Raw genomic sequence first — 24,342 nt, forward strand, 5'->3', positions numbered from 1 at the left:
AAATTCAGAATGATGGAGCAACGTCTTTCTTCAGTAAAAATGTGTTTACAAATAAAACACGCAGGAGGAGAAAGTGTACCTGTCCTTCCAGCCCGTGACACATATTGTAACACTAGACACCAGAGTAAACACGAAGTGGCTCGGTAAAAAGGTTGCACTTCAGCGAGTTGTGCGAGCTGTGTTTAGATAGCGTCTGTGCTCATTTCTCGTTCTGAAAATACTGGTGCTTGGGTAGTATAGCTCTGAGGAAACATTTTTATTTATTAAAGTCTTGCCACAACGTTTTAAAATGTGAACTGTTTTGACGAATACCCCAACGAATATCTATTCTGTGACATCGAAGGCTTCTTATTTCTTTCGCTATCGCGGAACAACGTTATTCGGTCACCTGCAGAAGAAAACTTGGATGTAAAGAAAGGATATTAATTATCGAAATGGCATTAAAAAAAAGTTGTCATCCTACAAAAGTAAGGAGTGCTAGTAGCTATTTCAGCATCGTTGCATTTAAGTACGTCAAGAAATTTGTCAGCGTGATACATGTACAGGGTGTATCAAAAATGATCGGTGTATTTGAAACGGCAATAAAAACTAAACGAGCAGCGATAGAAATACACCGTTTGTTGCAATATGCTTGGGACAACAGTACATTTTTAGGCAAACTTTCGAAATTACAGTAGTTACAATTTTCAACAACAGATGGCGCTGCAAGTGATGTGAAAGATATAGAAGACAACGCAGTCTGTGGGTGCGCCATTCTGTACGTCGTCTTTCTGCTGTAAGCGTGTGCTGTTCACAACGCGCAAGTGTGCTGTGGACAACATGGTTTATTCCTTAGAACAGAGGATTTTTCTGTTGTTGGAATTCCATCGCCTGGAACACAGTGCTGTTGCAACAAGACGAAGTTTTCAACGGAGGTTTAATGTAACCAAAGGACCGAAAAGCGATACAATAAAGGATCTGTTTGAAAAATTTCAACGGACTGGGAACGTGACGGATGAACGTGCTGGAAAGGTACGCGACCGCGTACGGCAACCATAGAGGGCAACGCGCAGCTAGTGCAGCAGGTGATCCAACAGCGGCCTCGGGTTTCCGTTCGCCGTGTTGCATCTGCGGTCCAAATGACGCCAACGTCCACGTATCGTCTCATGTGCCAAAGTTTACACCTCTATCCATACAAAATTCAAACGCGGCATCCCCTCAGCGCCGCTACCATTGCTGCACGAGAGACATTCGCTAACGATATAGTGCACAGGATTGATGACGGCGATATACATGTGGGCAGCATTTGGTTTACTGACGAAGCTTATTTTTACATGGACGGCTTCGTCAATAAACAGAACTGGCGCATATGGGGAACCGAAAAGCCCCATGTTGCAGTCCCATCGTCCCTGCATCCTCAAAAAGTACTGGTCTGTGCCGCCATTTCTTCCAAAGGAATCATTGGCCCATTTTTCAGATCCGAAACGATTACTGCATCACGCTCTCTGGACATTCTTCGTGAATTTGTGGCGGTACAAACTGCCTTAGACGACACTGCGAACACCTCGTGGTTTATGCAAGATGGTGCCCGGCCACATCGCACGGCCGACGTCTTTAATTTCCTGAATGAATATTTCGATGATCGTGTGATTGCTTTGGGCTATCCGAAACATACAGGAGGCGGCGTGGATTGGCCTCCCTATTCGCCAGACATGAACCCCTGTGAATTCTTTCTGTGGGGACACTTGAAAGACCAGGTGTACCGCCAGAATCCAGAAACAATTGAACAGCTGAAGCAGTACATCTCATCTGCATGGAAGCCATTCCGCCAGACACGTTGTGAAAGGTTTCGGGTAATTTCATTCAGAGACTACGCCATATTATTGCTACGCATGGTGGATATGTGGAATATCGTACTATAGAGTTTCCCAGACCGCAGCGCTGTTGTTGACAATTGTAACTACTGTAATTTCGATAGTTTGTCTGCCTGAAAATGTACTGTTGTCCCAAACATATTGCAACAAACGGTGTATTTCTATCGCTGCTCGTTTAGTTTGTATTGCCGTTTCAAATGTACCGGACATTTTTGAAACACCCTGTATTTTCCTTATGGTGCAACCAAATTACTAGGAGATGGGACAAGTTTTACAACTAGCAGTAGGATGTAAGTAAACCTAAGAAAATGAGAATGGTTGATCAGAATTTTCTGGCCTAGTTCTTTAGATTAGGTGTCTTGAAAGTTGCGCCTACACGCTCGCTCACATAATGAATACTTAGATTGAAATTTAGTGTCGCAGCTTGTCCTACCTACTACGCTGGTTTTGTGCGTTCATTCATCAGTTTTCTCCTCAGACTATGGCGACTCTATAGCTATGCGCTTATCATTGTTCGAATCAGTATCCACTTTACAGTTCTTACTGTGCCATTGTAATAAAATAGTGTTAGAACACGCTCGGAAGAGGCGATGAGGCTCACTTAGTGACACTTTACTTGTGTGCAACTGATTTAGCCAGTGAAGGCAAAATCCAGAACGGGATATCATAGTTATCAACCTCTTGGAGCGACAGCTCATACAAGTGATGCAGCAGGAGCAGCAGTCAGAGAGAGAGAGAGGGGTCACGAACACCAAAAAGAAACAATTAAAGTGTTCTAACGACAGCAGAACCAACAGCATCAGGTACCAAACCAGTTTGTATGGGAGCGACTGTTGTCAATGAACCAAACCTCAACGATTGCTTCAATTCCCTGCGTTCGACGAGGAAAGTGAGGACCGACACTCTTATCACCGTCGGTCGAATCTGCATTTCCTACTACTCACCATATCTGATGATAACTTGCAACGTCGCTACTTATACCGATCTAACACAAAGATTTACGAGTTTATTCTGGAGCTGAATACCCTGCTGTGGCACAGAATTACACCGTGTAAAAATATTTTAACTACGCTACGTAACCATTTTAATATATGAACGTTCATTGTCTGATCAAATGTATCTCGACTCCTGTTAGTAGAAATTAACAGGAGCATGAGATTATATTAAAATCTAGACCTTTAGCTGCTTACAGGTGTTGATAAATATCAACGTGGACAGTTGAAAAATTAGTGCCCAATGCGGGACTCGAACCCGGGACCTCCTGCTTACTTGGCAGATGCTCTATCCGTCTTTTTCTTTTTTTATTGTTCTCATTTTGTTCGATTTTGTTCGTTGCAAATGTCCCATGACACCCATTCAAGTTCAGTGTTGAGCCATTGACTCCGTTTTCTTTTTTTTTTTTTTTATTGCAGAGGACAGCTAACCCTCTGACCGAAAACGCTGAGCTACCGTACCGACGTCTAGACCTTTTTCTGATTACAGGCGTTGATAAATATCAACGGGGACAGTTCAAAAATATCCGGGACTCGAACTCGGGACCTACTGCTTACATGGCAGACACTCTATCCGTCTGAGCCAATGATCTTCTGCAGTGCGGGTGCACTCACATTGCTCAAACTCTTAGGGGAATCGGTAGATTGGCTGTTGCGAGTAAAGAGTATAGTGGGCAGGGACACTACAGATGTAGTCTGTGGACAGAAAGCTGGAAAGTATGGGTCTCACGAGGAGCGTGCCAGAGATAAGTCCGTGCAGTCGCATTATCGTGTGTGTCCTCGGTGGCTCAGTCGGATAGAGCGTCTGCCATTTAAGCAGGAGGGCCTGGGTTCAAGTTCCCGCCGGGGCACACATTTATCAACTGGCCCCGTTGATATTTATCAACGCCTGTAAACATGTAAAGGTCTAGATTACAATATAATTTCATCCTTCTAGAGCTGCAAGATCACCAGTGCTATCTGTACAGATACCAGATTCTTATTAACAGGGGCTCTGTCTACCTTGCACCATTATGGAGGCTTGAACATTACTGGGGTCATTTTCAACCAGGTGCCTGGGCATATGTGGAGAATTGGTTACCCATCGCTCTCCAAGAGTCGAAACCACGGAGGGCAGTGATGTTAGACGTTAGGGACTGAAGCGAAGTCGACGTTCAAATTCATTCCAAAGGTGTTCCATTGGGTAAGCCATTCCATTTCAGTTATGTTATAGTTTACAAATCCAAAGATGCTGCTTTATGACAGGTTGCATTATCATGCTAATACAAAGAAACATCTTCTCTGAACTGTTCCCCCCTTATATGCAGTACACAGTGCTGTAAAATGTGTTAATTTCCTTCCCCATTTAGCATTTTCTTGGGCGAAATAAGGGGAGCTCTCCATAACCACGGAAACCACCCCCACAACGTCACATCATGACCTCCGTACTTCACTGTTATCGCTGCACACGGTGGCAGGCAAACCTTTCCATCGGAGTGCCACGGGATATCATGTGCTTTATTACTCTGAATCACACATTTCCAGTCATCCATCGTCCACTGGAGTCACCTGCTACTCCACTTCAAGCGTCGATTAGCATTGACTAGCGGAACAGGGAATCAGCGATCATAAAGCGGTTACAGCATCGCTGATTTCATCCGTAAATGTGAGTATTAAAATGGTAGAAAGATTTTTCTGTTTAGCATAAGTGACAATAGCATATTTCAGAGTACTTAACGGCTCAACACAAAAGTTTAATCTCAAATACAGACAGTGTTGAGGCTCAGTGGACACAGTTCAAAACCATCGTACAATATGCATTAGATGAGTATGTGCCAAGCAAGATCGTAAGAGATGGAAGAGAGCCATCGTGGTACAACAACAGAGTTAGAAAATTACTAAGTAAGCAAAGGGAACTTCACAGTAAACATAAACACAGCCAAAGCCTTGCAGACAAACAAAAATTACGCGAAGCGAAATGTAGTGTGAGCAGGGCTATGCGAGGGGTTTCCAACGAAGTAAACTTCTATGTACTGACTTGACAGAGAATCCTAAGAAATTTTGGTCTTATGTCAAAGCGGTAGATGGATCAAAACAAAATGTACAGACACTCTGTGACCAAAACGGTACTGAAACAGAGGAGGAAAAATTAAAGGCCGAAATACTAAATATCTTTTTACAAAGCTGTTTCACAATGGAAGACTGAACTGTAGTTCCTTCTCTAGACTGTCGCACAGATGACGAAATGGTAGATATCGAAATAGATGACAGAGGGATAGAAAAACAATTACAATCGATCAAAAGAGGAAAGGCCGCTGGACCTGATGGGATACCAGTTTGATTTTACACAGAGTACGCGAAGGAACTTGCCCTTCTCCTTGCAGCGGTGTACCGTAGGTCTCTAGAAAAGCGTGGCGCTCCAAAAGATTGGAAAAGGGCACAGGTCATCCCCGTTTTAAAGAAGGGACGCCGAATAGATGTGCAGAACTATAGACCGATATCTCTACCGTCGATCCGTTGCAGAATTTTGGAACACGTATTATGTTCGAGTATAATGACTTTTCTGGAGAAATCTACTCTGTAGGAATCAGCACGGGTTTCGGAAAAGACGATTGTGTGAAACCCAGCTCGCGCTATTCTTTCATGAGACTCAGAGGGCCATAGACACGGGTTCCCAGATAGATGCCGTGTTTCTTGACTTCCGCAAGGCGTTCGATACAGTTCCCCACAGTCGTTTAATGATCAAAGTAAGAGCATATGGACTATCAGACCAAAAGTTTGATTGGATTGAAGAGTTCCTAGGTAACAGAACGGAGCATGTCATTCCCAATGGAGAGAAGTATTCCTAAGTGAGAGTGATTTCGGGTGTGCTGCAGGGGAGTGTCGTGCAACCGTTGCTATTTACAATATATATAAATGACCTGGTGGATAACATCGGAAGTTCACTGAGGCTTTTTGCAGATGATGCTGCAGTATATCAAGAGGTTGTAACAATGTAAAATTGTACTGAAATGCAGGAGGATCTGCAACGAATTGATGCATGGTGCAGGGAATGGCAATTCAATCTCAATGCAGACAGGTGTAATGTGCTGTGGATACATAGAAAGAAAGATCCTTTATCATTTAGCTACAATATTGCAAGTCAGCAAATGGAAGCAGTTAATTCCATAAATTATCTGGGAGTAGGCATTAAGAGTAATTTAAAATGGACTGACCATATAAAATTAATCGTCGGTAAAGCAGATGCCAGACAGATTCATTGTAAGAATCCTAAGGAAATGCAATCCGAAAACAAAGTAAGTAGGTTACAGTACACTTGTTCGCCCACTGCTTGAATACTGCTCACCGGTGTGGGATCCGAACGAGATAGGGTTGATAGAATAGATAGAGAAAATCCAACGGAGAGCAGCGGGCTTCGTTACAGGATCATTTAGTAATCGCGAAAGCGTTACGGAGATGATAGATAAACTCCAGGGGAAGACACTGCAAGAGAGACGCTCAGTAGCTCGGTACTGGCTTTTGTTGAAGTTTTGAGTCAAGCAGTATATTGCTCCCTGCTAGGTGTATCTCGCTAATAGACCATGAGGATAAAATCAGGAGATTAGAGCTCACACAGAGGCATACCGACAACCTTTCTTTCCACGAATAATACGAGACTGGAATAGAAGGGAGAACCGATAGAGGTACTCAAGGTACCGTCCGCCACACGCCATCAGGTGGCTTGAGGAGTATGGATGTAGATGTAGATGTAGAAGGTGTGAGGAGCTACTCGACCATTGTACCCCGTTCTTTTTAATGCCCTGAGCACAGTCGTCCTAGCTGGGCTGCTGGTACCACTGTGGGACTCAAGAGTGCTTCTTTCCTCGGAAGCAAGTGATTTTTTACAACCACCCTCCATAGTGCTCGAGGGTTCGTGTCTGTCAGTACAGGAGGTCTGCTTGCCTTGGCTTAGCCATGGTTGTTCCTCTGCGTTTCCACTTCAGACTCACATCATGAAAAGTCGACTTCGACAGCTTTAGAAGGACTGAAATGACCCTGATGGATTTGTTAGTCTTGTAACATCCAATGGTTAATCGACGTTCAAAATCACTGAGCTCTCTTGACCGACTCATTCTTCTGTTATTGCTTTTCTCCCTGCCTTCTTTTTGCTGACAGATGCGTGTCGCGTGATATCCAGTGGTCAATTCCACATTACATAGGATGTTGGGATACTTTGATAAGATAGTGTGTATAGTAGCAGCAGAGTCATGAAAACTTTTCACATCTGGGTGGCCTAGCACAAAAACAGTTCAGTGAGTCGTATTCTATACCACCACCAGCTGTTCCAACCAGCCTAATAAAAGTCTGAAATACTTGAGATAAATATTCGACTACACTTCTGGCCATTAAAATCCACGAGGATGACGTGTTACAGACACGAAATTCAACAGACAGGAAGAAGATGTTGCGATATGCAAATGATTAGATTTTCAGAGCATTCACACAAAGTTCGCACCGGTGGTGACAACTGTAAACATGCTGACATGAGGGAAGTTTCCAACCAATTTCTCATACACAAACAGCAGTTGACCGGCGTTGCCTGGTGGAACGTTGTTGTGGTGCCTCGTGTAAGGAGGAGAAATGCGTACCATCACGTTTCTGACTTAGATAAAGTTCGGATTGTAGCCTATCGCGATTGCGGTTTATCGTATCGCGACATTGCTGCCCGCGTTGGTCGAGATCCAGTGACTGTTAGCAGAATATGGAATCGGTGGGTTCAGGAGGGTAATATGGAACGCCGTGCCCGATTCCAACGGCCTCGCATCACTAGCAGTCGAGATGACAGGCATCTTATCCGCATGGCTGTAACGGATCGTGCAGCCGCGCCTCGATCCCTGAGTCAGTAGATGGGGGACGTTTGCAAGACAACAACCATCTGCACGAACAGTTCGACGACGTTTGCAGCAGCATGGACTATCAGTTCGGAGACCATGGCTGCCGTTACCCTTGACGCTGCATCACAGACAGGAGCGCCTGAGATGGTGTACTCAACGACGAACGTGGGTGCACGAATGGCAAAACGTCATTTTTTCGGATGAATCCAGGTTCTGTTTACAGCATCATGATGGTCGCATCCGTGTTTGGCGACATTGGAAGCATGCATTCGTCATCGCCATACTGGCGTATCACCCGGGTGACGGTATGGGGTGCCATTGGTTACACGTCTCGGTCACTTCTTGTTCGCATTGACGGCACTTTGAACAGTGGACGTTACACTTCAGATGAGTTAGATCCGTGGCTGTACCCTTCATTCGATCCCTGCGAAAGCCTACATTTCTTCAGGATAATGCACGACTGCAAGTTGCAGGTCCTGTACCGGCGTTTCTGGATACAGAAAATGTTCGACTGCTGTCCTGGCCAGCACATTCTCCAGATATCTCACCAATTGGAAACATCAGTCACTACTCTTGATGAACTGTGGTACCGTGTTGAAGCTGCATTGGTAGCTGTACCTGTACACGCCATCCAAGCTCTGTTTGACTCAATGCCCAGGCGTATCAAGACCGTCATTACGGGCAGAGGTGGTTGTTCTGGGTACTGACTTCTCAGGATCTATGCACCCAAAATGCGTGAAAATGTAATCACAAGTCAGTTCTAGTATAAAATATTTGTCCGATGAATACCCATTTATCATCTTCATTTCTTCTTGATACAGCAATTTTAATGGCCAGTAGTGTATAAACTAACCTATAAATGCCACTTTATAACGGAGAGCTTATTCCCCACTATACCCACTAATAGTCAAAAGTTGTAGTCTTTACTGGTCGACCATCGTCCACACCTAGAGAAGCATATATGACCCATTCTTAAACTTGGGAACGTTGCTTGGTTTTATGCCTCATAATTGAACTACCACCCTCCTCAACTTCTTGTAACACGTTCGAATGTCCTATACATCTCGTAAACTTGACCAGATAAAGGTTGTCTGTCAAATTCGTGTTCCCATTTCACACCAAACGTGGACCACTGTCTACGAACACGTACCTTTTTCTCTTAGATGCACATACTCTGTATCCGGTACCGCAACTCTCACTTTCCTATCCAGAAATACATACAAAAATGTATCCTTCCTATATTCACGTCCAGTTCCCACAACACCCAACCCAAACGTCTTTAACAAACTCCCACGCAGCTCACACCAAGCTGTTTACAATTCACTTGCCAGATACCCATACAGTCAACCATCTACGTTTATAATAATAATAATAATAATAATTCTGTGACTCAATGGTTTGAAGCAAGTTCTTTTTAATTTTTCCAACTTTGGTGAGTTGGATGTCCCTAACCTAGCGCAGTAAGCCTGTTGGGGGCAATGTGGATGCACTATTTGCGTGAAAACCGAGCCGCTTGTCGTTCCTGGCGAATCTTATCATTATGAAGCGGTGCATGCTAGGTTAAAAGGAGACTGAAAAATTTCCGTGGTCCGACTGGTATTCGACTCCACTACCACCATAAGAAGCAAACATCAGTACCCTGACTACAGTGGACGTCACGCGAGACGGTACCTGTGTAGGTAGCGCATGCGACAGTGCAAAGAGAGAGAGAAAGCCCTGGGGAAACGTCGACGCGTCGTGGGTGCTTGTACATGGCGGAAAAGATGAGTCAGGCACCTACCAGAGACTTGCACAGAGGCCAGCCCCGAGTGCTACGACCACACTGGACTGCAGTCTCGAGCTCAGCGAGCCCGTGACGTCACCACTCGCGCCGAGCAGTTCTGTACGAAAGCGCCGGTGGGGCTACGGGCTGAGCAGTGTCGTGCACAGAGGTGGGCCCGCGGGCCGCGCATGTACTGCTCCGCACTGAGCTAGCCCTTAACGTCACTTTACGGAAAAGACAGGCCGTGGTGCGCCCGTCACAGCACGTGACAGTGCAGGTCTCTACGAGTGCCTGTAACCGTCTGCGCCGGGGAACAAGTAACTAATTCAGTCAAGTTTAATAATTCTGAAGTGCTTGTTTAAATACTTGCAAGTTCTCGACAGCACACGACAAAATTAAGACCTTTAGCGGGTGCCTTTTCAATTAAAAATTGATTTGTAATGGGCCCTGCACGGTGTCGAGTGTTCGCAAAGTGTGACGGATAAGTCGACTAGTGTGACGTCACAAGTTCGTTACAGGGCCCGACGGGCGGCCAGTACCTTGCGCAAGCACTGTTGTGCTACAGACTACGGACTGGTGCTATCACTGACCGCAATTGCGAGCGACATATTCCGAGAGGCGAGTAGAGCAGTGCTTAGTGCAGTGGTGTAACTTTTTCACTGTTTTTCTTAACACAGAAAATGAGCGCGGAACCTTACACGGTTTGAAGAGGAAAGGACGTATGTCAAAAAAAAGGAAAGTAAAAGAAAAGCTAAATAGTGGTGAGCACAGAACCACGAAGCCTGACACGAATCTTAAAAGATCAGTTAGGACGGTATTTAGGGCCGATAGTGGATGCGACAGGAGAGGCGTTAATTTTGTTGGCTGTTCGCTCTGCAGTGAAATTTACGCTCATGCTGAAGTGTCAAGTGGCACTTCACATATTTCTTGCCATCCAGCTACATCTACATTTATACTTCTCAAGCCACCGAACGGTTTGTAGCGGAGGGCACTTTACGTGCCACTGTCATTACCTCCCTTTCCTGTTCCAGTCGCGTATGGTTCGCGGGAAGAACAACTGTCGGAAAGCCTCCGTGCGCGCTCAAATATCTCTGATTTTATATTCGTGATCTCCACGGGAGGTATAAGTAGGGGGAAGCAATATATTCGATACCTCATCCAGAAACGCACCCTTTAGAAAGCTGGACAGCAACCTACACCGTGATACAGAGCGCCTCTCTTGCAGAGTCTGCCACTTGAGTTTGCTAAACATCTCCGTGAAGCTGTCACGCTTACCAAATAACCGTGTGACGAAACGCACCGCTCTTCTTTGGATCTTCTCTATCTCCTCTGTCAACCCCATTTGGCACGGATCCCACACTGATGAGCAATACTCAAGTATAGTTCGAACAAGTGTTTTGTAAGCCACCTCCTTTGTTGATGGACAACATTTCCTAAGCACTCTCCCAATGAATCTCAACCTGGCACCCTCCTTAAAAACAATTAATTTTATATGATGATTCCACTTCAAATCGTTTCGTACTCATACTCCCAGATATTTTACAGAAGTAACTGCTATCGGTGTTTGTTCCGCTATCATATAATCATACAATAAAGGATCCTTCTTTCTATGTATTCGCAATACATTACATTTGTATATGTTAGGGGTCAGTTGCCACTCCCTGCACCGAGTGCCTATCCATTGCAGATCTTCCTGCATTTCGCTGCAATTTTCTAAAGCTGCAACTTCTCTGTATGCTACAGCATCATCCGCGAAAAGCCGCATGGAACTTCCGAGACTATCTACTAGGTCATTTATGTATTGTGAAAAGCAATGGTCCCATAACACTCCCCTGTGGCACGCCAGAGGTTACTCTAACGTCTGTAGACGTCTCTCCATTGAGAAAAACATGCTCTGTCCTGTTTGCTAAAAACTCCTCAATTCAGCCACACAGCTGAACTGATATTCCGTAGGCTCTTACTCTGTTTATCAGGCGACAGTGCGGAACTGTATAGAATGCCTTTCGGAAGTGAAGGAAAATGGCATCTACCTGGGAGCCTGTATCTAATGTTTTCTGGTCTCATGAACAAATAAAGCGAGTTTGGTCTCACAAGATCGCTGTTTCTGGAATCCATGTTGATTCCCACAAAGTAGATTCTGGGTTTCCAGAAATGACATGATACTCCAGCGAAAAACATGTTCTAAAATTCTACAACATATCGACGTCAGAGATATAGGTCTATAGTTTTGCGCATCTGCTCGACGACCCTTCTTGAAGACTGGGACTACCTGTGCTCTTTTCCAATCATTTGGAACCTTCCGTTCCTCGAGAGACTTATGGTACACGGCTGTTAGAAGGGGGGCTAGTTGTTTCGCGTAATCCAGCTGCACTGCTGTTTGTTAGTAGCAACATTTTAACTGCGCAGCTAGAGAAATCATTTCTAATTTTGCAATTTGGGCGAAGCCAAGTGAAAAGTGCGTTTCCCCGTCCATGCAGTGAGAAGCCACCTCTACACTAGCGTATTGCGACTGGTGTTCAAAATTGTTGGAAGTGGGTTTTCATTTGCCAAGGGAAGAGCACTAGTCCGCCACGCACGTCTGAAGAAAATGTCGAGCGTATCCGAGACGCGTTCACATGGAGCCCTCGGAAGCTCACAAGAAAGCCAAGCCATGATCTTCATTCAGCTTCCCCAAACAAGGGTGCGGCGAGTTCTGAAACGACGCCTGCATATGAAGCCTTACAAGTTGCAGTTACTGCAGCAATTGCGTCTCGCCGAACATAATAGAAGGTACGAATTTTGCGTTTCAGTTCTCCAGGATATGGCAGAGGACGCCTTTTCGGACGGCTCATATTTTCAGACGAATCGACTTTTCATCTATCTGGTAAAGTAAACAGCAGTAATGTAAGAATTTGAGGGTCACAGAGCGATGGCGGCGTCGTCAAACATGAAAGAGACACACCGAAACTGAATGTGTTCCGTGCCGTGTTTGTTCACAAAGTTTATGGACCTTTCTTTTTTTGGCGTAGGGAACCGTGACAGGATGTCTAATCTTGACATGCTGCAACACTGGTTGTTTTCTCGACTTCTGCTAAGATTCCTATAGTTTCTTTTTTATGCATCACGGCACCCAGCCACACTTTCAACTTGAGGTGTGGCGTTTGTTAACAACACCATCCCACAACGTTGGATTAAAAGGGGATGGACAACAAGATCTGGTTCACTGTTTTTGCCTCCCAGGTCATCAGACCTCACACATTGTGAATTTTTGCTGTGTGGTACATAAAAGACACTGTCTTTGTCCCACTATGACAGCTGCTTCTAAAGATCTGAGAATTCGAATTGTTGACGGTGTGAGTTCAGTAAACGGGGACCTGTTGATTCGTGTGTGGCATGAAATGGACTATGTTTCGATGATTCTCGAACAATGCATGGTGCTCATGCTGAGTGTGTGTGCGAACATAAAGCTTTAAGGGGATACGGAATCTCCTATCCACGCACTGTTAAAATATGCCTACTATAGGGAACATTTTCTCACAAACTGTTGGAGACAGAGAGATAAAATTTTTACTGTGTGTGCATTGATACGTTATAACAATACTGAAACAACAGTTTACTGTCAAAGTATTTCTTACACTGATATTTTACATTTAATTTTAAGTGAATTTTTTTGCATCACTTTTTACTAGATTATCGCCCCTAAATCAAGTAATTAAAAAATCGTTGTTTCAGTGTGTAAAAGAAACACATGTGAGTAACTCATAAAAATTTCAGACCTCTAAGTTCACCAGTAACAGAGGTAATGTTCCTAGAAGAAGTGAAAAGCAAACCTACGGGAAACGGAGAAAGAAGATTAAAACATTCCTGATCCATAGTTAATACCCCCTTCACAGTCTTCATAATCATCTTCAAGTCTTATTTTGGCACCCCTCTACACCAGTCATGCTTTTTTCACTAATTCCTTGATTATATTGTCAGCATGCCTTAGTCTGTGCTGATCTAAAGTCAACATAGTACGTACTGTGGCGGTAACTAACACGCAAACCCAACTTTTGAAGGATCTAGCATTTAGTTATATTCCCAAGATTGAAGGTTGCCACATCATACACACCAAAATGTAGTGTATTAATTCCGAAAAACACTGTATTTGGGAGGCGATGCCATATCACACTATTCAAGTACTCGTTGGGGTTCTGCGTTTTTACATGAAGACATTTCATCAGAAGACTTCTGTCAGCCAGATCTCTGAAAATGGGCTTTATTTCTTCCATAATGGCCAATGGTAGACTGTGGTGGTGAATGTATTTATCTCCAGTTGTTAGTCCCTTATTGTGTTTACACCAGCTCTTTTCACCTTTGGGGCACAAACCATGTTCTGGAAGCTCATCTGCGCCTGCGGTGTCGAAATACAAAGCCCATGTAGCTTTCCTCTTTTCTTCAAGATTGTCTGTATTTTGCCTGAGTGCAAGGCCATAGCAATTCTGAATGTGGTCTATTATGGAATCAGTCAATCTTCCTTTGCCGTGCAAAGTTTTCCCGTCATCTAGTTTTTTCCCTTTCTTAACTGATTTTAACCTTCTCAACCTGGCACCCATTTTCTTCTGCACATGTCCTATGCATTCAAGCTTGCTTATATTTACACTGTTGCTATATGGTTAGCTTTCCAAAACTTCTCTGAATGCTTTACAGTCAACATCTCATAGTGAACATTTTACCACTCCGAAGAGCGATGAAAAATTTTTTTCACCCCAGCAACCTCCATGCCACCACTACTACCATAATAATTAGCAACACAGTCATCACTATGTTCATTTCTCAACCTGTCTATGCACCTACAGTATTTAGACATTATTGTAACATCAATAACCTTGCCAGTATCAACACTAGTTGCTGTTACAACACCATTGTCGGAGGTGTGACCCCTATTTTGCCACGTGCCATCAAAATCTACTGTGAGGTCACGGCTGCCATCATTTTCTTCCACTGCTTCTTCCACAGCTACCTGCATTGAGGCCTGTACATCTTCAACTAAAAATGGTTCAAATGGCTCTGAGCACTATGGGACTCAACTTCTGAGGTCATTTTTCCCCTAGAACTTAGAACTAGTTAAACCTAACTAACCTAAGGACATCACACACATCCATGCCCGAGGCAGGATTCGAACCTGCGACCGTAGCAGTCGCGCGGTTCCGGACTGAGCGCCTAGAACCGCTAGACCACCGCGGCCGGCACACCTTCAACTGCAAATCCTAGTACATAGTTGTAAGCATCAGACTTTGAAGGTACACTAGGAAGATTTAGAACACCACATAGCATGTCACCAGCTGCTTAGTCCTTACAATTGCTCGCAGTCCATAAACTAACCTCGTATTTACACTATAAAGTTCAGTTTTCTTGTATCCATTATTTACAGTTACTGAAACAGAACTTGGAAACACAGCTGTACTTACAAACATTGCATAAAATTCTTTCCCTTTTTCAAGAAAATTACATATCTCTTCCAAAGTCTTAGTTTTTTATGAGAAACACTGTTTTTATTTGGAGTAAGTTCTTTCGCCAAATCAGTAGTAAGTGAACTGGCATTTTCCAACAGTGATGACGAAGAACTGCTTTGCTTTGCTAATGAATCATCATTTCTTTTCTTTTGCCAGTTCACACGCTTTTTAAACACTTTTGCTCTAGCTCTAGGCGTTTTCACTGCGAAAAATGAAGCACTAAATACGAAATAACTCGACAACTACAGCTTTCATGTAGCACACTGTTTACAAACAATCCCGTCACAAAGTCAAAGAGTAACTTGAGGAAACCAGCGAGAAACAATTTCGGACAAATAGTGTATGAAGAGTCACTGGAAAGCGCGATATTTGAATTCATGTCACCTAAATTTACTGCCAAAAAGTTTATGGTCAGCCATGAGAGACGTGTATAACTAAAGCGCAATACCCGATCTCACAAATATATATAAACAAAATAGTTAGGATTCTATTGCCAGCCGGTGTGGCCGTGCGGTTCTAGGAGCTTCAGTCTGGAACCGCGTGACCGCTACGGTCGCAGGTTCGAATCCTGCCTCGGGCATGGATGTGTGTGATGTCCTTAGATTAGTTAGGTTGAAGTAGTTCTAAGTTCTAGGGGACTGGTGACCACAGATATTAAGTCCCATAGTGCTCATAGCCATATCATTGTAGTACAGCTATGTATGATACGTCATTTTCAAGAGGAAACTTGGCGGAATATATTACGTCAGTTAAACGAAAATCGATTTTTAACTCAAAATCCGATTGAGGACCCCCTTAAAGCTTCCTATGTTCAGTGACATGCGCAAAGTGTTTCTGCGGTGTGTCCACTTAGCGTCGCCCGCGCCATTATGCAGCACGCCCAGTGCTGTGAACTGCGGCGGACTGAGGCAGCCCAGAGGCACGGGTTGAGGGGCGGCCACTTCGAAAGCGGAGGGCCGGGCGAGACTAGCTCGCAGGCACGGAATGGGGGCGAGGCGGCCAGTCTGCACTACTGTGCACCTAAGGTACCTTGCTGACAGACCTTACGAAATGTTGCTCGCCGGTGTCTGCAGAAAAGCACAAAGGAGCATTTATTGCATTCCAGCACTGTTCACGATAAGGATTCACGAGGAAGATTGAATCTTATTGGCTTCTGAGGTCAGCTGGAGGTGGGACGCGGATAAAATTGATCAAAATTATGTCTCCTTCCGACGTGACGCGCACAGTGGACAGCGCAATTTTCGTCAACATATTTGGTGTATTTCAAACTTTACTCCAACTTCCTTTGCTGTTAAAAATACAATACTGGCCATTAAAATTGCTACACCAAGAAGAAATGCAGATGATAACGGGTATTCATTGGACAAATATATTATACTAGAACTGACACGTCATTACATTTTCACGCAATTTGGGAGCATACATCCCGAGAAATCAGTACCCAGAACAACCACCTCTGGCCGTAATAACGGCCTTGATACGCCTAGGCATTGAGTCAAACGGAGCATCGATGGCGTGTACAGGTACAGCTGCCCATGCAGCTTCAACACGATACTACAGTTCATCAATAGTAGTGACTGGCGTATTGTGACGAGCCAGTTGCTCGGCCACCATTGATCAGACGTTTTCAGTTGGTGAGATATCTGGAGAATGTGCTGGCCAGGGCAGCAGTCGAACATTTTCTGTATCCAGAAAGGCCCGTACAGGACCTCTACATGAGGTCGTGCATTATCCTGCTGAAATGTAGGGTTTTGCAGGCATCGAATGAAGGGTAGAGCCACAGGTAGTAATACATCTGAAATGTAATGTCCACTGCTCAGAGTGCTGTCAATGCGAACAAGAGATGACCGAGACGTGTAACCAATGGCACCCCATACCATCACGCTGGGTGATACGCCAGTATGGCGATGACGAATACATGCTTCCAATGTGCGTTCACCGCGATGTCACCAAACACGGATGCGACCGTCTTGATGCTGTAAACAGAACCTGGATTCATCCGAAAAAATGACGTTATGCTATTCTTGCACCCAGGTTCGTCGTTGAGTACATCATCGCAGGCGCTCCTGTCTGTGATGCAGCGTCAAGGGTAACCGCAGCCATGTTCTCCGAGATGATAGTCCATGCTGCTGCAAACGTCGTCGAACTGTTCATAATGGTCCGCTAACTTAAAACAGCTGCTACAGAGTGTTATTTTTCATTGTGACTTAGGTCAATAGGAGAAGACAGAGTGAGAATTAGCAATGCTTTGAGTTAGCAGACTATTATGAATAAGGGGGCCTATCTTTAGTTTTTTTCCTATTGATACAAAATACCTAGGTACTAAGGTACCAATTGGAAAACTTTGCACTTGGTTAAGTTAGTAAAGTTGACTTCATTTTCTCATCAAAATTTAACAAAATAAAAATACATACAATTCAGTAAATAGCAAGTTTAACTTACAATGATTATTATACACTCCTGGAAATTGAAATAAGAACACCGTGAATTCATTGTCCCAGGAAGGGGAAACTTTATTGACACATTCTTGGGGTCGGATACATCACATGATCACACTGACAGAACCACAGGCACATAGACACAGGCAACAGAGCATGCACAATGTCGGCACTAGTACAGTGTATATCCACCTTTCGCAGCAATTCAGGCAGCTATACTCCCATGGAGACGATCGTAGAGATGCTGGATGTAGTCCTGTGGAACGGCTTGCCATGCCATTTCCACCTGGCGCCTCAGTTGGACCAGCGCTCGTGCTGGACGTGCAGACCGCGTGAGACGACGCTTCATCCAGTCCCAAACATGCTCAATGGGGGATAGATCCGGAGATCTTGCTGGCCAGGGTAGTTGACTTACACCTTCTAGAGCACGTTGGGTGGCACGGGATACATGCGGACGTGCATTGTCCTGCTGGAACAGCAAGTTCCCTTGGCGGTCTAGGAATGGTAGAACGATGGGTTCGATGACGGTTTTGATGTACCGTGCACTATTCAGTGTCCCCTCGACGATCACCAGAGGTGTACGGCCAGTGTAGGAGATCGCTCCCCACACCATGATGCCGGGTGTTGGCCCTGTGTGCCTCGGTCGTATGCAGTCCTGATTGTGGCGCTCACCTGCACGGCGCCAAACACGCATACGACCATCATTGGCACCAAGGCAGAAGCGACTCTCATCGCTGAAGACGACACGTCTCCATTCGTCCCTCCATTCACGCCTGTCGCGACACCACTGGAGGCGGGCTGCACGATGTTGGGGCGTGAGCGGAAGACGGATTAACTGTGTGCGGGACCGTAGCCCAGCTTCATGGAGACGGTTGCGAATGGTCCTCACCGATACCCCAGGAGCAACAGTGTCTCTAATTTGCTGGGAAGTGGCGGTGCGGTCCCCTACGGCACTGCGTAGGGTCCTACGGTCTTGGCGTGCATCCGTGCGTCGCTGCGGTCCGGTCCCAGGTCGACGGGCACGTGCACCTTCCGCCGACCACTGGCGACAACATCGATGTACTGTGGAGACCTCACGCCCCACGTGTTGAGCAATTCGGCGGTACGTCCACCCGGCCTCCCGCATGCCCACTATACGCCCTCGCTCAAAGTCCGTCAACTGCACATACGGTTCACGTCCACGCTGTGGCGGCATGCTACCAGTGTTAAAGACTGCGATGGAGCTCCATATGCCACGGCTAACTGGCTGACACTGACTGCGCCGGTGCACAAATGCTGCGCAGCTAGCGCCATTCGACGGCCAACACCGCGGTTCCTGGTGTGTCCGCTGTGCCGTGCGTGTGATCATTGCTTGTACAGCCCTCTCGCAGTGTCCGGAGCAAGTATGGTGGGTCTGACACACCTGTGTCAATGTGTTCTTTTTTCCATTTCCAGGAGTGTAAATTAAGTACTTAAAGAATCTTAAGTAGGTAGGAAATTATATTTAAAATTTTTAGACCTCGTCGGCCCCCAAAATTAGTTTTCGTTTATGCTGACTCCTAGAAAACCGATATCGACCTCAAGGGGTCGATATCGACCACTTTGGGAATCCCTGGTCTAAACTATATGCTTCGCGAATCAGGGGCAAGGAGTACGGAGCGAGTCTGCACGGGGCATCGCAGGGGCATGTGGTGTGTTGCTGTGCCGCAGTGGTGTTGTTGCGGTTCCGGTGATTGTTGGCGAGTGGAACAGAGGTGTGGCTGCAATGACCAGTGAATAAAGGCGCTGTTTAAGACTAGTTCCGCCTTTGCGCCGTGAGTTTGGCCAGTCTCGTATATTTGCGGCATCTCCCAGTACAATTTCCAAAAGGTGAGCTATATGTCTGGCGTATCGTTTTCAAACTGTTATTGTTCCGTGTAGCCACTCTGACGGGTGTACTTCTATATCGCTCGAGTGTCGAGTTTGCATCACTGTTAACCGCGAGTGGAGTCAACTGACTCGTGCCCTGGTTGATTTTGCTGTTAGTTCTTGGTTACTGTCAGTTGTGGCCGATATTCGGCAAATTGTATTTTATCTGAGTGAATTGCTTCTTTCACGACCTGTAACTGAATTCCTCGCCTGCGTGCTAAAGGTTAACATTCAACTTAAGTTGGGTTTTGTTGTGCCACTTTCTGCCAGTGGGCGGTTGTAGCAAACTTCGTGCCTTCAAAGGGTGATATTCTTAGTAGTTAAAGCTGTATGCACGTTCTTTACAAGGTCAGAGTCCTGTGGGGCTCTGCATATTATCTTTTATGAATGTTAATTCACATCAGCTGTAGGCTCCAGGCTCAGTACCAACTTTGAGCCGTATCTTGTTTCCATTTGCTTTCTAATTTGATGATTCTGTATTTTACCGTTTCGGTTATTTAAGTGAATTGTAGATTAATGTCGATTTTGTGTGTGTTATAAAAGCTGTTGCCACTGTACGGCCCGTGCTGGTTGTTGTTTCCGGTCGTCAGGTGATAGCTGAATTGACCACTGTAGCAAGTATCTACGAATACCATTATTGCTGGCCCCTGATTAGATGACAACCGAGGTAGATTCTTCCTACACGTCAGCCTGGGGCCTGAAGATTTCGTACTATAACGCTGAAACTGGTTGCCGGATAAAATAAAATTGACATCCATTGCTGAAAGCAGCGGCACACAACGGATACATTGTGTCGAACGTGTGCTTCAAGCCGTTGATTCGTGGGTCCAGTTTCTCGTAGGCCCACAATCTGATCCTACATCTATACTCTGCAACGACCACGTTTTTCTGTCCGTTTTCGTACAGTCACTGGAAGTGGCCTGTTTCTCGTCCAGCCACTTTTTTCCTTGACCATAGGATTTGTGCATTACTGCACCGCTTTTCTGTACTTCCACTGTCGGAGGGTGGCATGGAACTTAAAGTTCCATCGCCACGCCTACAAAGAGCTTTGCTCGGCTTTTATTCAGCCGTTGCCTTGAGTCCACCGAGACAGTTGGACCGGATCTGTACCGTTGACGCTGTATGTTAGTAAACTGCCACAGAAAACTCTGTAATTCACAATTAAGCAACAAAATATTTTCACACTCTGAGGAGAAAGTTGGTGACTGATTTTTCATGAGAAGTCCCTGCCGCAACGAAAAACACATTTGTTTTAATGATTGCCTCCTGAATTCATGTATCATATGCGCGGCGCTAACTCCTCTATTTCACGACAGTACAAAACGAGCTGCCAGTCTTTAAACATTTTCGATGTGCTCCATCGATCATATCTGATGTGGATCCCACATCGAGAACAGGGCGTACAAGCGTAGTGTAGGGAGTCTCCTTAGTAGACCTGTCACATTTTCTCAGTGTTCTGCCAATAAATCGTCGTCTTTGGTGGGATCGTTCCAGCGTAAGTTATTCATCGAACGGCTGAAGTTGTTTAACAAGACTATGTACTCGTTGGCAGGGTATCGTTGTACCGTAAAATGTTCGTTGCAAACATTTTTCACCTCTAAACTCAGCAGTTCTAACCCTGCAGAGTCAACACAGAGGGTGAAAAGAGAGGCATTCTGAGCACCATATGATCGCCGATGCCATGACAAACTAATCACTCACAACAAGTTTGTTTGTGTGACCCTCCTGCGCAGCAAGCATATAAACAGTTGTTTTTTAAATGAAACTGCCTTTTCCTGCTGCTAGTTACTTTATTTATCCCATACGCGTTTTGCCTTCTCCTGTTCTAAGCCATCATCAGTGGGATCTATAATGATAGAGTTTTGTTACTTATCACTCACACTCCAGACCCTCGATATGCACATATTATACTGTGGGACCCCTGAACACAGTCCACGAAAGTGTTGCAATTTTCCTTCCCAACAGTGCCCTTACATGATGTAACATGCTCAGTATGTTGACCACACCGCGCGAGATTAGCCGAGCGGACAGCCGGCACGGTAGCTCAGCGTGTTTAAGGCGCTGCAGTCTTGGACTGTGCGGCTGGTCCCGGGGAGGTTCGAGTCCTCCCTCGGGCATGGGTGTGTGGGTGTTTGTCCTTAGGATAATTTAGGTTAAGTAGTGTGTAAGCTTAAGGACTGATGACCTTAGCAGTTAAGTCCCATAAGATTTCACACACATTTGAACATTTCTGTTCACCACGAATCTTATAATCTCTTACCATACATTTTTTTGTTGTTATAGGAATTATCTTACATGTATGTTTTCGTTACATCAGTTCAATTTTGTTCAAGTCTTCTTGAAATTACTTACAATCGTATAGCGGCAAGAGTTTCCTGTACAAAATCGTACTTTCAGCGAACAATCTCATTCCGTTGCCAATCCTGTCTGATAAACCGTTTATGTATGTAGGAAACCTTAGAGGTACTGCTATCCGTTCCCTGGGGCACATCTGTGACGTCATTTATATGGAACATTTGCCGTCCGGTATAACGAGCTGTTTTCTGTCAGACATTTCTGATCCAACACATATGCTAAGATACTTTGCCGTATATGTTAACGAGAGCTAATACAAGTTTTTATCTCTGACGACGTCTGTTACTTCTCAGATATCTTGTTATTATTTTTTGGTTCATGGGCACTTCCATTTCCACTAGAGCTTTGTTGTCAGTCTGAGATAGAGAGGGTGAGAGGTCCTTCTCATAAGAAAGCATAAACATCTAAAGCACACATTTGACGTGGAAGGATAACAAAATTAGATTCAGTCAAAGAACTTACAACATTTCTTCCTTTGAAGATCAGTCGAGTCCGTCGACGTAGACCGTCCTCCAGCCGGGCTGCGGGTTTCCGAGAACGGACCTACCCTTTTATTGGGTGTCGACCTTGAGGGTACAATGTGATCACGCCGAACTCTCACGGAAGGGTCATAAAAGGTCTCCTCCGGCCGCACGCTATACTTGGAAGCTCAGAGAATCGAGAATGGCTGACCTCTGCTTGTTAACATAATTTTCGGAGAATCTGTTTCTTCCGAAGTACGAGATCGTGGGCGTGCCATTCATAAGCGAATAAAAAAAAAGTCGATTATTGCCTGATTCTCCTGCAGAGGTAATGCCATCTGACAGAAGTGCTGAGAATGTCTCGACTTTGTGGTGTGCTAGCAAAACTATCGTAAGTACAAGATCTGTTTCTTCCGAAGTACGAGATAGTGGGCGTACCATTCATAAGCGGATAAAAAATAGTCGATTACTGCCTGATTCTCCGGCATAGGGAATGCCATCTGACAGAAGTGCTGAGAATGTCTTGACTTTGTGGTGTGCTAACAAAACTATCGTCAGTACAAGATAAAGAACAGTGACTGACTAGGAGTTTTTTATTGGCAGACTGTTTCTATCATTTTATTGCCACTACAAAGCGTTATTTTTGTGATCTACAAAACGCCAATTATGAATGTCGTGACAGGATTCTCATCCGCCCATTGCGTTCTGTGCTCAAATATCGGCAGCAGGCACCGAATAGATAACTGAGTGAGTGCTTCACACTATATGCTCCCTCATTTTATATTCCAAATTTGCTCATAACAGATGCTTTTTGTGTGGCACAGCTAAATGTCTTGCAACATAAGAGTAGTTGCATATTTATGTTTCTTTTGATATCTTACCTAAAGCGGCTGTCACATACTGACGTAAAAACCACCTTTTATTGACTCACGTAACACCTTCTGCTGTGGGACATCCTCCGTGAGTCACACCGTGAATACAAAACTGCCGTTAAACATGTTTTCTATACGTTTTTGCAAAGATTCGTTTGAACATATTGAGCTATTTCAGTCGATGCAGAAGTTCAGAACTCCTCAGTAGAAACAGTTATGTAGTTTCGCTCAAATAATGACATTTTAGTAAACACGATATAATTAAAACGCAAACACAAAAATGTTACTTTTTACATACCAAGAAAAAAATCCGACTCCATATTACAGCAGTTGTAATGCTACCTGTCTTCTTGATTTTTGAAATTTCAGTAAGAAGTTAAAACGTTGGCGAAGGATAGTCTCATGGTCGCATTATATTGCCGACAAGAAGAGAGAAAGAGAGAGAGAGAGAGAGAGAGAGAGAGAGAGAGAGAGAGAGAGAGAGAGAGAGAGAGAGAGAAAACATTTAATTAAAACTTGAAAGGCAGGTGTGAATTCCTTTCCTCTCCTCTCATTACATAAGAATTTCTACAAAATACCTCTTCTTTTATCCAAGCTAATATCTGCCACAGGCGCAGATGTTGGCGTTTTAAAGCAGTGAGCTTGGTGACACAAGATGGTGTTATTGTTACTTTTTAATACAAAGCAGTAGTTTGCGTAATAATGATGATTACGAGTATTGAAATGTGGAAATGTTAGCGCGGTTATGGTGTACGATTGTCGCAACACCAAACCGACCACTTCCTAATAATTTAAATGGCTAAAAATGTACAGAAGTCTTCATTATTAATGGAGGACAGGAGTGAACACTCTGCTACTTAAGAAAATAAAAGATAAATAAAATGTAAGTTATTTTTCTATATCATTTACAGGATAGAACATTTACAACATTTAAGTAACAAGGAAGAAGATGGAAAAAGACGACTACAAGCTTTTCACGTTTTTAAACAGAACAACATAAAAGCAACACAGGCAATAATTGTGACGTTGAAATAAAGTTCGAACTCTTAGATATAGAGTTATTAACGATATAATTGAAACACAAGATTTGCTTCATTGTTGAAAAGAAATTATATAGACTGAGTTGTTTTTCATGTAATACAAAATTTTGCAGTTTTAATTTTCTTTTCTTTCTTTTTTTATATCAGTTGCTTCTGTACTTCATCCGTACAGAAAGCCCTAGAAGTATATAATAGACTGAAACCATTGAAATGAAACGTATGGAATAAGCACCAGTACAACTACAGGAAAGTTATTTTCCTACTTACTTTACCTAATAAAATTAATCTAAAATCATTAATATAAAGGGTTGGTAACACAAGGCACACTTATTCATTTACTGTCTTAATGTAAAAA

The sequence above is a fragment of the Schistocerca gregaria genome, chromosome 1, assembly GCF_023897955.1.
Source record: "Schistocerca gregaria isolate iqSchGreg1 chromosome 1, iqSchGreg1.2, whole genome shotgun sequence".
NCBI lineage: Eukaryota > Metazoa > Arthropoda > Insecta > Orthoptera > Acrididae > Schistocerca > Schistocerca gregaria.